Raw genomic sequence first — 14,278 nt, forward strand, 5'->3', positions numbered from 1 at the left:
TGTTTTGCATAATTTACATTCTTTGCATTTTCCTCTTATTTGCGAGAAATAGAACAGAGGCACAATAATCAAAATGTGGAGCGATCAGTGCCTTGTAGATCGTGATTTTACTTTCAAAGGTCAAGAATCGATTGATTCTACAAAGCACTCCATATTTTTGAGTTGTTTATATGTTCGTCGAAGTGCAGCGTTTCGTCAAGAATAACGCCAAGATACTTGATCGATGATGCTCTTTCCACAATTTGTCCATCAATACTTATTTTAAGATCTTCGTTTTCAAGCGTGTCGATACTACCATGTACTTTGTTATACTTATGTTTAACTTAATATTACAGTGTCATCAGCAAATAAGTTTACGTCACTTTCATTTAACACATGTTTGATGTCATTGATATAAATCAAGAAAAGTAGCGGCCCAGAACACTTCCTGAGGTACGCCTAGATTCACTTTCATGTTAAGTGCTAGAGAATGTATGAACCTACAATAAATGGGCGAAAGAAATGATATTTTATGCAGAAATCTTCATTAAAATTAATATTGAAGTAGTGTTCGGAATATGAATCAAGTTTCGACGCATGATTCAAATTCCGAACACTTCATTTTCAAATGTAAATTTACTGAACTTTAATGTTATAAGTAAATGAATTATCAAAACCCTAAAATTTTTCGGGTCATTGCCTTCATTTTAACATCTTTTACAGGTATCGATACAGCCTATAATTTTTATTTTTAAGCCTCGTCCGGATGATATTCTGAATGAAGGAGGTAACATCCGGCAGGCACTATGTGCTCTAAATTTCCTCATTAACATCAAGACCTGAACGGGAGAAGAGCGGGTTTGACATGCCCTTTTCGCTGATGGTTAGCCATAGTAGCATTTTTTTTGGAAACTTGGTGTGGAAGGTGTACTTCACATCAAAACTTACCTCCTTGGTGGGGAACGTAAAGAAGCTGGTTCCCTGCCAGTCGTTGCCATCCAGCGTTAACATTGGGCCGTATTGGGCATATCCGATGTACTTGACGATATCCACTCTCTTCGCAACGGGATGGAGCTCCCAGTACGCACAAACCATGGAGCGCAGTTGTTTCCCTGTTTTTGCCATTACTTGACGATGCACAAGTGGTCTCATCACCAGGTATTAATCATGAAAAATTAGTAAAATTTGTCCATTTTTTTTAATGCAAGCGTTATCAGAAAGCTTGGGGACAAAATAAGATGGTGGCAAACAGTTCCTTCTGACAACGTTGTTTCTGATGTTTGAAGCATTTTTTTGCTGTATTATAGTGACTTTCAGCTTATTGGCTTGTTCGCCACTCGAACCCCGGCTTTACTTCCATTCGGAAGTAAGAATGTTAGAATTGAATTCGTGATCTTTAGCGTGGGAGGTACGAATGTTAACCATCCTGTACTCGCGCACAAAATCGTAACCCGTATACTCACATACGTGTCTCTGTAATATTGCTATTGTGTATTTTTAAGCGGTATTGGTATTTATTTAAAGAAAAAGATATATTTGAATGAAAAAACTCTAGCAAATATTTCTTCTTCAACTTCATTTAGTTTTATTAGTCTCGGTCTGTCAGACTGTATTGTTTGAAAGTAGCTTTCGGATTTTTACTTATGAATGCTAAAATTCTTATAACAATGAAACAGATATTGAATGGAAAAACAAACAAATATTATGCATGTAATACCAAAGATTTATGATCGAATGGATACAAACACAATTCAAAACATCAGAAACAGATTATGAAGCAGTAGGTGGCATGGATATCAGGGATTTTTCTCTAGAAACTGTTGATTTCGTCGAATATTGTGTATAACATTTTATTTAATCATTGTAAAAACATCAAGGTTGGATAAAAAATTATAGAGGTTTACCAGCAACAGAACCAGTCCCAAACGTAGTCACGAATGGGGTAGTAGTAGTAGAGAATATAACTACGAATGTTTTGCCTCTGCGGACAATCATTGCGATCAATGCACATTCCGTTGGAGTCGCGAACGAAACCGGACATACAGAAGCACCCACTTCGACACACGGCAGGGCAAGCCTCGGGTATGCGATCACAACTTTCCGGACAAGCCGTTCCACAATCAAAGAATTCCTCGTTCGGTCCACAAATAGTTTCAATGGGAGCTGATATAAGAACGGGTTCGGCCACGTCCAGGTGTTCCGACTGACATGGCTGGATGCAGTAGATGGAAGCCCACACTGTGAGGAGTACTGCAACTAGGGATGGTTTCATTCTGATAAATGTGGTCGATGAAGCTATCCAATGGATACTGGTTAGAATGGGTTCTAGACACTATTTATATTAATAACGCGGCAATGTGTAGTCTTTGATGACGTGAGTAAACGTGAATTTATCCACAATACGTCATGAAAATAGTATTTTACTAAGCTTAACGATTGTATGACGAATTCCATAATCAATAGAATGCATTCCAGCACATCTTTTCAATTCTTTATGTTATTCTAGAACCCAATCGATGAACGTTATCGTTAACGAGGGCAACACTAAATACCTAAATCGTGGGGGTGCATATGAAGCCTTTCGTTAGATCGAACGTGATTGTGGCGTTACTAACAACCGTCACCACAAATCTAGCTTTTGTACTTAGACGTTGGAGTCGCAGCGTTTAATTCAGTATTCATCTGTATATCAGAGTATACTTAATCAATTCTCAAATGCATTAATTGGGCCAAAAACGATTATCTGACCCAACTCAACATTATAGTAGAAATACTCTACAAGAATCTGATAACTTTTGGGACTCTTTTGGCGATTTGCATACGTTAATAATTCGGAGTGAAACGAGAACATCAGAGCAGCATTCCTTTTTTTTCAATCATTAGGATATTATGCGGATTTTTATACAAAAAGTGGGTGCTGGTTTGGGGTGAATTGTTTAATATGTGCCCATTAGACACTTCGACTTTTTCTGTCTTTCTCCATCCTGAAAAAAATATAGGAGGTTGTGTCCAAGATACGACCGCATTGTTGACGTAGAACTACGCTGTTATTTTATATAAGTCGCTTTTAGAAACAAGTGCTTAGTAGAATAATCTCTGAAATAGTTTTTTATTGTAGAATCAGTTGACGATGATTGATTGATGATTCATTCTTGCCCTCGCAAAACAATACACTAGCTGATCGTATGTCGCAATTTATTTCATGTCAATGCATTGAAAATTTACCTCGAACGTTATTCCGGTGGCCTTTTTCGCAATTGACATAGACTCGGCTACAGTCGATTATATACATGTTGCACCAGCACCATTATTCCACATCTCATAACTACATCAATAATCTTTGGAACCGCATGGAAACAACAACAATGACAATACTTGCATGTATCAAATATCATGCTACATGTTATTTAATATTGCCTCAAAGGAATCGCACCTCTAGGCATCATTCGGACAACGTAAACCAAGCGCCAAACAAGCTTTCGCCATAACATGCATACATTGGTGGCTTGAAATTACTAGGAATATAAACACTTCTCATCATTTGGCGCTATTCTCAAAAGAAACTCTTCTGTTAATGTTACTGGCCTCTAAAAAAGTTGCATTACTTTCTCATCCTCGAGAGAAGCGCAGTTGTCACCCTCAGTGGAGAAAGTTTTGCTATTGGCAAGTGAAACCTAATCACATACAAAATTTCAGAACGACATTTACTTTCTTGGTGACTAAACAAGCGAAATAAACTCTGTTTGTTATTAACAACCTCGAAAAAACAGTAGCAATGCTTCATTATGATCAATATTAGCGCAAATGCAATCCTAGTTGAAGGCAGTTTAGCGACTGGCACGCGAACCCAAATAACTCATAACATTCCAGTAAGACATTCAAGATGCTTGGTATTTCCCAAATAATCCCCAAAGCACAACCTTAACGCCTGCTTCGCCATAACGTCAGTTTAATGCATTGATGCATTCTCAAAGGCACCAACGAAGTCCTTATGATGAAGGAAAACAAACAATGTTAACGGCTTGGAAAAAGACTGAATTCTGCCACACAGCTTGTACTCTGCTGTAACATCCATCGATGCGAATTCGCTGATGAGTTTGTCAAGAGCGACCGCCTTCACCACCAGCGGGGGGATCTTGATTTTGGTTGCTGTCTGGGTAACGGCGTTTACATTTTTGATCGACGCGCCGAAATCGCCTACTTCGCTGTTGTTTGATGCGGTGTCACACTCGCGAAGGCTCGATTCAGTACGAGCCTTTCTCACTGCACCAACATCGCGTGCATCATTAGATGACGCTTGCCTCGATATTTATTGCCCCTGGCAATGCGTTCGTTTTTTGCAGGGCAAGAGCCTGCCTTCCTCTTCTTCTTGCTCATCACACACTACGCGAAGCGCCTAATTTATGACGCGGAAAGAAAAACACACGATACGAATAACGTGAAAAACGAACAGAAAAATCAAACGACGATATCCAAGTTGGATTACCACTGGTGGGGTCCAATCTGATATCGAAGCGCAGCGAAAGCAAAGTGAACTGGATTACTCAACAGTCCGATGCCGAATGGAAGTTTGCCTCAGCGTGAGCCACTTTTTATACTCTAGGCAAGTATTACCCTTCATTCTTCTACTTTTCCTTTGTTCACGGAGACTTCAAATCCTACGATTTCCCCTCCGTTGGTCGTCGATAAGTTGCTCGTTATTGACAGCTCTGTACGGGAAAGCACACAACAAATGGACATAACAAATGTATGGGAAAATGGAAACGCTTAAAGTTTTCATGAATTTTAACCATTTACAAACCAGGAGATTGTAATGTATAGCATATTAAACAAATCTTTCGGAATTTCCGATTCGTTTAATATGTAAATCGCCAAAATCCGTTCGCGGCAAAAATAGTTATTAACATTAACTTTATTTCATGAAAACGTGACCTGTTTTCTGATTTGGCACCCTTAATGAAAGACGTAGTTCTACGTCAAAAAGATGAATTCTAATTAAACAGTCATATCTCGAAGCAAATCATGAATCAATCCTTCATACAATCCTTACACATTCGAATGGAACGAGAAATTTTAATGCGCATAGAAGGCCAAGAAATGCATCCAATTTTGAAGAACTTAGTCCCCAAGTAGTTTCTATTAATCGAAACGCCTCTGCTTCAGTACATATTCTGATATGTTGTATTACAAAGTTGTCAATAAGCACAGAAAATGCAGGTCTTTACTATTATTTTAATTTTTTAGCATATCTTGTCGACCCCGCAATTTTTCTGAAAATATTCAGAGTACAAGTATGACTTTACGGATTAAAAAAAGGGCACGACGATTTACAATCTACAATCGATTATCACTCTAAAGCGCATTCAAAAGCAATACCTTTTTCCAATGAACAATCCAGTCATAAGAAATCGTTTTTTATGTCTTCAGTACTGTCAAAATGGGACATGAATGACAAATTGCGCTTGAAATCTACACTTAAAGAATACAAAATTTAGAAATGGTATATATTTGGCAGAATGTACAACCACAATCCAGTACATCAGGAACTGATTTTAAAACTATGGGGGGCATGGAGGTATCGGATAATAAGGGCTTCTTTGGTGCCTTTGAGAATGCATCAATGCATTAAACTGACATTATGGCGAAGCAGGCGTTACGGTTGTGCTTCAAAAAAATATTTGGGGAATACCAAGCAGGTTGAATGTCTTACTGGAATGTTATATGTTATTCAGGTTCGCGTGCCAGTCACAAAATTGTCTTCAACTAGGATTGCATTTGCGCTAATATTGATCATAATGGAGCATTGCTATTGTTTTCGAGGTTGTTGATATTAACAAAAAGAGTTTATTTCGCTTGTTTTGTCACCGAGAAAGTAAATGTCGTTCTGGAATTTTGTATGTCGTTAGGTTTCGCTTACCAGTAGCAAAAATTCCTCCACTAAGGGTGACAGCTGCGCTTCTTTCGAGCATGAGAAAGTAATGGAACTTTTTTTTGAGGCCAGTAATATTAACACATGCGTTTCTTTTGAGAATAGCGTAAAATGAGGAGAAGTGTTTATATTCCTAGTAGTTTCAAGTCATCAATGTATGGCTCTGTATACATGCTATGGTCAACGCTTGTTTGGCGCTTGGTTTACGCTTAGTTTGTACGAACGATGCCTAGAGATGCGATTCCTTTGAGGCAATACTAAATAACATGTAGCATGACATTTGATACTTGCAAGTGTTATCATTGTTGTTGTTTCCATGCGGTGCCAAAGATATATTGATGTTGTTATGAGATGTGGAATAATGGTGCTGGTATAACATGTACATAATCGACTGTAGCCGAGTCTAGGTAAATTTTCAATGCATTGACATGAAATAAATTGCGACATACGATCAGCTAGTTTATTGTTTTGCGTGGGCAAGAATGAATTATCAATCAATTATCGTCAACTGATTCTACAATGAAAGAAACATTTCAGAGATTATTTTACTAAGCAGTTGTTTCGAAAATTTCACAGCATTATAGAATAATATCCGAAGGTATAAACAAGCGACTTATATAAAATAACAGCGTAGTTCAACGTCAACAATGCGGTCGTATCTTGGACACAACCTCCTATAACTTTTTTCAAATTTCTAGACTAGAATAGTCCTCTAAGGAATTATCGATACGAATATTATGCAAAATTTTATTTATTAATTGGAAAATAATCAGTATCGGTTATGAAGTTTACAAAGGTTTACCAGCAACAGAACCAATTCCAAACATAGTCACGAACAGGGCTCTGCATAGTCAACTGAGGATAGTCAGCTGACTATCTGACTGACTATATCCGTATTCAGTTTGTAATGACTTTTGGCTTCTTCATGCAGTTTCTCCGCCCAAATGACTAAACATTCAGTCGGGCGTTTAGTCGCTATCTCCCTCTACCGACTCGACTATATCATTTCATTCTTCCCAGTCAAATTGCCCTCATTGCATTTTGAAGTGATTCTCCCAAAACGAATTCGTTCCTCTCTTTCTCTCTTCCATGAACATGTGCATGCATCGATGTTTGAGTTCAACGTGGTTTGACATACGCTACAGGTGAGCTAGATTCTTTTATATCGTAGGGTAAATGATCTTGGTTTGTCCAGTCGAAAATATGATCATGGTTTGCCCACTTTTTTGAATGCTCTAATTCAGCGCTCCTGTGTCAAATAAGGCCTTCGAATGTTTCGAAACATATAAATGGAATTGCCTTTTACATGATTTATAGTAGTTTGATAGTATATTTTTACGAAATCACATGTTTTAAAGGATTATAAAATACACCTTCTATTTGTGGCAATGCGCCCCTCATTCGAGCTAACTTTTAATCGATCACCAGATGATTATTTGGCACGTATTCAGACCTTTTCAGGATTACAACACTTATAAATAACATCATGCTTGCTCACCATTTGTATCGGATTTACATAGCTAAACCATTAAATTAACGCATTTTGATGAACTCAATTCTGATCATGAGTTATCCAATTCAATAATGTTGTTTTGTCCACATGATTTCTATGGCAACCGCTTGGCGCGCTGCAGTTTGTTTATGTTTGTTTATGGTGTGCTTCGCGCATAGCAGTAGTATGGTTTTTCTGTGTTGATTGTGTTGAGGTGAACACTTCTAAAATGTCCAAGAAAAGCCAATATTCTGAAGAAAGCCTAAATTATGAATGAATCAATATGATGACAGTAAACTCAAGCAATGATAAATGCAACATCTAATTGTGAATTCGAATGTTTTCATTCAAAAATGGAGATTTCTGAAACCGGACAAACCATGATCATTTTTTTGGGCAAACCATGATCAGAGGTGGTCAAACCATGATCATAATTTTTCTTTAAGAAAAATCGTTAAAAAACATAAAAATTTGAATAATTTCAACACCTTATGGCAGTATTAGCAACTAGAGACTTGGGGCTTTTCAACAAACCCCAACTCGTATCGATTATGTGTGATTTTCATGAAGAAAAATCCATTTGCATTTACTAGTTGCGTAAAAACACCCCAAATTGGACAAACCAAGATCATTTACCCTACACGAAAATTACTCACACGTATAAAATAGCGTGCGGATCTTTATAGCATACTTGATAAATGTCTAAGTTCGTTGGTTTGAGTTCACGATAGGCAAACAATAAACCGTCCATTGATGGGGTAACTTCTTTTTTGCATCTGAAATCATGTCTTCGTTCCTCTTTATATGGACGTAAAAATAAGACTGCGTACGCGGGTATAAATTTCGTTCCTAGGGGAGTAGAAATGTGGATTAAAGTCAGTTGAATGAAGAGGTAGATTTGTATTCATTAGTCGAGTCACTTAAAATAACCACTGACTGGACTAGTTCACCAGTCATCCTCGCTAGTCAACGCTAGTCAATTCATTTTCTAGTCAAGTCACTTTTTGTTGTGGGCGACTGCCGAAGTTCTAGTCGAAGCGATGCTACTGAGAGTAGAGTCGGTTTTCATTTTTCACCTTCAAAGATGTCGGGCCCTGGTTACGAATGGGGTAATAGTAGTAAAGGATATAACTTCGCATGTTTTGCCTCTGCGGGCAATCGTTGCGATCAATGCACATTCCGTTGGAATCGCGAACGAAACCGGACATGCAGAAGCATCCACTTCGACACAAGGCAATGCAATCCTCGGGTACGTTGTCATAACTTTCCGGACAAGCCGTTCAACAAATGGCATATTTCTCGTTCGGTCCACAAATGGGAGCTGATATGACTACAGGATCTACCTGCTCCAGGTGTTCTGACAGACATGGCTGGATACGGTAAAACCCAAACTGTAAGAAAAACTGCAACCAGCGAAGGTTTCATTCTTTCATTGCAGTAATCTCCTAACACTATTTATATTCACTCTGTGGCATTGTGTAGCTCTTGTTGACGTAGAAAAACGTTAATGTATACACCTTTGGCCATGAAAATACTAAGTGACCGAACTAAGCTGATTTATATGACAATGCCCCTACAAACAATCAACAGAAAGCATTTCTGCACATCCCTTCAATTTCTTATGTTCTGCTAGATCTCAATCGACGTTATAGTTAACGAGGTCAACGCTGAATCTCTAATTCATGGAAGTGCATGTGCAGCTAGCTCTTCTTTTGATCGAACGTGATTATAGCGTTACTAACAATCGTCAAATAACAAATCAGTCTTTTATACTGAGCGTTCAAATCGCGTGGTAGACATCATTTTCTGGCATCATAGTCGCCAACGTTTAGCGCGTGTTTCATGAGTGTTAAAAAATGGTAAGCCGGAACTCTCCTTTATCGACACTTAAAAAAACGGAAACGGAAACGGAAACGGAAACGGAAACGGAAACGGAAACGGAAACGGAAACGGAAACGGAAACGGAAACGGAAATGGAAACTGAAACTGAAACGGAAACGGAAACGGAAACGGAAACGGAAACAAATGTAAAGTCAACGCTCAACTCAATATTCAACGCTTAACGCTCAATGCTCAATTCTCAACAATTAACGCTGAACGCTCAACGCTGAACACTTAACGTCCAATGTTCAATGTTCAGTGCTCAACGCTTAACACTCAACACTCAACACCAATTGCTTAACGCTCAACGCTCAAATTTCAACTGTCAATGATCAATGCTCAACGCTCAACGCCAATCACAGTTAACACACTTAATCAAAGGTGTATAAAAACACAATCAAATGCGTTCCCTCGGTATGGTGAGCGCCTGAGTGAACGTCTTAAATAAATACGGAGTAAAAACAAAAGGTCGGTTTAGGAGCACCTTTCTAGGTTGGTTTAGGGCCACACTGACTTTTTTCAAACAACGGCGTGCCGTGTACTACAGACAACGGGTCGATTCAATTTATGTAGCCTGTTTTGAAGAGCCAAAAAAACATTTATCTCATTTTCCGCACAGGTCAAAAATCTATCATTCCATTTTTTGGCGTCAAAACCATACAACCAAATTTCCAGACATCATTCATTTGACACTACTAAAAAAATCGATAGGTACTGCCGTATCCGAGATCCGGGGGGAGAGAAAGGTCGGTTCAGGGTCACCGGTCGGATTAGGACTACCTTTCCTTATAAATACTAGATGGCCTGGGTAACGCATGGAATTCGACGTTTGCAATTATCCGTATTCCAGATAATTCACCCCTAATCAAACCTGGACTTATATTCGGTCATGGGACCAGGGTTACCATAATAAAATCTGTGTTTTTGACCTTAAAAAATCTTTATATCTGAGTTTTTCCCAGAAAATCTGAATCTATATCTGTATTAAAACTTTGCGATCGTTAGTTTGTCAACCCTGCTAATGACAACATCGGAATAGACATAAAAAACAACGTAAAAGTGTACGGGGTACTAATCCCGTCGTTCTGCAAAAGTCGTTGCAAGATACCCTGAACAATCTGTTACGTGGGCCCTCAAGCTGGGTATCGAATTCTCTACGGAGAAAACTGAAATGGTCGTTTTTTCTAGAAAGCACGAACCCGCCCAATTCCAGCTTCACCTATCCGGCAAAACGATCCAACACTCTATGTTTTTCAAATACCTGGGTGTATATTTTGATTCTAAGTGTACCTGGGGGAGACACATTGCGTATTTGAAACAGAAATGCCAGCAAAGAATCAATTTTCTCCAAACAATTACCGGAACATGGTGGGGTGCCCATCCAGGAGACCTCATTCAGTTGTACAAAACAACGATATTATCAGTGTTAGAATATGGCAGTTTTTGCTTCCGATCAGCTGCCAGGATTAATATTCTCAAGCTGGAGAGAATACAATATCGTTCCTTGCGTATAGCCATGGGGTGTTTGCATTCGACACATACGATGAGTCTCGAAGTTTTGGCAGGAGTACCCCCGCTTACTCTTCGGTTCACAGAATTATCCTACAGATTTCTCATCCGTTGCAAGATCATGAATCCATTGGTGATTGATAACTTAGAAAATCTACTCCAACTGACTCCTCAGTCAAGTTTTATGTCTTTATACCATGAGTACCTTACCCACGACGTGCACCCTTCACCAGGCATCTCCAACCAAGTTTGCTTCCCTTACTTCTGCAATTCCTCTGTCATTTTTTATCTGTCCATGCGACAAAAAATCCATGGAATCCCAGATCACCTACGCTCCGATTCTATTCCGCCGATATTTTCGGCAGAATATGGGAAAGTTGGATCTGATAAAATGTTCTTTACTGACGGTTCATTCATAAACGGGTCCACTGGTTTCGGCATCTTCAATGAAAATTCCAGTGCCTCTTTCAAACTCAAAGATCCTTGTTCCGTGTATGTCGCTGAACTGGGTGCGATATATTACGCATTAGGGATCATTGAAACATTGCCCATCGACCACTATTTTATTTTTTCTCAGTCTCAATAGAGGCAATCCGCTCAATGAAAGTTGATAAACGCTCATCTTATTTCCTAACAAGAATAAGACAACTATTGAGTGTTTTGGTCGAAAAATTATTCAAGATTACCTTAGCATGGGTTCCCTCTCATTGCTCGATTCCGGGGAATAAGAAAGCGGACTCGCTAGCTAAGGTGGGCGCTTTAGAAGGCACACTTTTTGAAAGGCAAATTGCTTATAATGAATTTTTCCACATTCCTCGTCAGTATACGCTCATAAGTTGGCAGCGCATGTGGAGTGGTGATGAGTTCGGTCGTTGGTTACACACGATTATCCCTAAGGTCTCGACGAGTGCATGGTTCAAGGGATTGAATATAGGTCGTGATTTCATTCGCGTGATATCTCGGCTTATGTCCAATCACTACAACCTAAACGCGCATCTCTATCGCATTGGGCTCGCAGCAAACAATCTTTGTGATTGTGGCGATGGCTACCACGGCATCGAGCATGTTGTCTGGTCGTGTATCCGGTTCCATGCACAAGGCAGACAATCGGATATCCCCGTCCGGGATATCTTAGGTAGCCGGGATCCTGATCTTCTGCTTCATCTATACCTGTTCCTCAGAAACGCCGATGTCAACGTTTAATGATGTTTCCTTCGTTGTGTCCCCGTTTCATATCCCTCCTATCCGATCGATAAACTTTTACTTAGTCGCGGCAATACATACACACACTCTTTACAGATGCACGGGCCGAAGGTTGTGCAGTCCACTGATCATTCAACAAGAGCCAAAGGTTGTACCGCTCATGACAACTCTACACGAGCTGATGATTGCGCCGACTAGTGACCATTCTATCCTGGATTCCTCGAGTCGAGAAAGACGCACCACGCTAGATATGGGGTACAGACTAGGGAGCGTTGCTGATTAATGGTCAGCTGCATCCCAATAGGAAGTAGCCCGTGTCGGGCACACGTACAGAGCATCGAAGACTGCAACATACCAATTATGAGAACACTTGTAATACTAACCTCGAGCCAACCGCGAGTAATCGGTTACATATTACTAACATAGTTGTAAGACAAAATTTGTCAAAATATTGGACTCCCGGCCCCGTCAGACTAACGCCACATGTGCCTCAATAAAATATATATTTTGGGAAAAAAAAGACGGGTGGGTAATGTCGGGGACATAACCGGAGTGACGTAGGACTATACAAAGGGGACAGCTTTTGTTAAATATATATTTTAAATATATTGTTTTATTTTCTTCACCTACGTGAATACCTACCTATCTACCTGAAAAATGGATTAGTTTACTGTTTACTCTTTATGAATATGTTGATGGTTCTGAAAAGAACCTTTGGTGTTGTGTTTTTGTTATCACTCGATATTCCCATCTTGTTCGGCTAAACCTTCCTGTTTAGCGATTTGTTGTCACTCGCCACAGCTTTCACAGTTGGAAAATTTCTTCCCATCCAGCTTGTGACATATTTTACAGTAAATTACATTCAATGGCACGTCGCATTACCACCACTCAGTGCCGGATTGGAGGTAATTTTAACCTGTAATTGAACATTTGCGATGACAGTGGTACAGTGTCGACTTTCAATGTGGGGTCATAATTTGGATCTCTATGTTTACAAAAATGTCCAACTAAATAAGTCGCATTACATGTCCGTCCAATTAGCTAAATGTCGAACTAATTGTAGATTACTGTACTTTAAATCTGGAAACAATTTAAGAATTGGTGAAAATTGAATAATCAGGAATGTCCCCAACTATCAATAAGCTCAGAACAACTGCCAAATTCACATACTCATCAAATCCTGGCAAACAAATTATGAAAACATCAATTTGTGTTTTATTATTATTTTGGATAATGTTTTAGAAAGCATTGAACTTTATTTCCTAAACTCTTTTTTGGAAGGTTTAATGGCCCTGAAAAGCGCCTTGTTTTATGGAATGGTTCCAATTTAGAAAACTTAGTACTCGTGGTTTTGAAAAAAACCATTTCGAACGCCCTCGAAGCCGCCTTGTTCTGGATTTGCCACCAAAGCAGTTTGTATAAAGAACAAACTTTTTTCTTCTGCTACCTGATGCCGTTTTGCGATTGCGTTTGCCACTCGCCACTCGCTGCAACTGCCTGTTGTCTTGATGTCCACCGAACCGAATGTGTTCTGTTCCGAATGCAGGTTTTCTTATCGTCGCGAGCAGCTTTGCCAGCTAACTCGATCACTTCGGCGGCCGAAGCTATATAACGCCGGCTAGGTGGACTGGTACACTGGTACTAACGCGCTCGGCCTAGCTACCCTTGCGGGGAACTCCAGATCAACACGAGCGGGAACTCCAGATCAAGGTTCGAGCGGGATTTTGCCTTTCCCTTCACTTTTCCTCCTTTGCCATATCCAACCATGGCTGCTTGTGTTGGTTTGTTGATGTGTTGTGATGCGAACCGATGTGGTGTACGGTTTGAATGAGAATGATCGTTACGGCAGCGGAGCGGGGATTTTTAAGCTGACTGGCTGGCTCGAGAATTACGCATGTGTGAGACTGCGACCAATGTTTCCCTCATTTTTTTCTTTTTCCTTTCCAATCGTGCTTCATTCTATTTCGCTGCTGCTCTGGTTGCCCGTTTTGGTCGGTACGATTTGAGGAGTACAAAATGGACCAATCAAAAATGGGCACATAGTGTATTTGGACAATGCTTGATATTTCACAATTATTCAATTATTTATCTCAAGAAAAATGAAATGTTATTCGTTATGATAGATGCGTAGATATATTTCCTATCAATTGATGCAAAAACCTTTGCGATCTATTGAGAAATGCTCGAGTTATAAGCGTTCCAAATCTTGCATTTTTTCCTACTTGTTCAGTGCCTAGATTTCCATTTCACCCCCTATATCTTCCGGTTAGACGTAGTCCTACGTC

The 14,278-nt window shown here is 39.5% G+C and overlaps 1 protein-coding gene across 8 annotated transcripts in view; it reads left to right on the forward strand.

Moving 5' to 3' along the window:
- Positions 1–14,278, forward strand: part of LOC129765280 (peroxidasin) — a 368,884-nt gene that overhangs the window by 294,378 nt on the left and 60,228 nt on the right. The window lies entirely within an intron of this gene.

The sequence above is a fragment of the Toxorhynchites rutilus genome, chromosome 2 (genome assembly GCF_029784135.1).
Source record: "Toxorhynchites rutilus septentrionalis strain SRP chromosome 2, ASM2978413v1, whole genome shotgun sequence".
Taxonomy (NCBI): domain Eukaryota; kingdom Metazoa; phylum Arthropoda; class Insecta; order Diptera; family Culicidae; genus Toxorhynchites; species Toxorhynchites rutilus.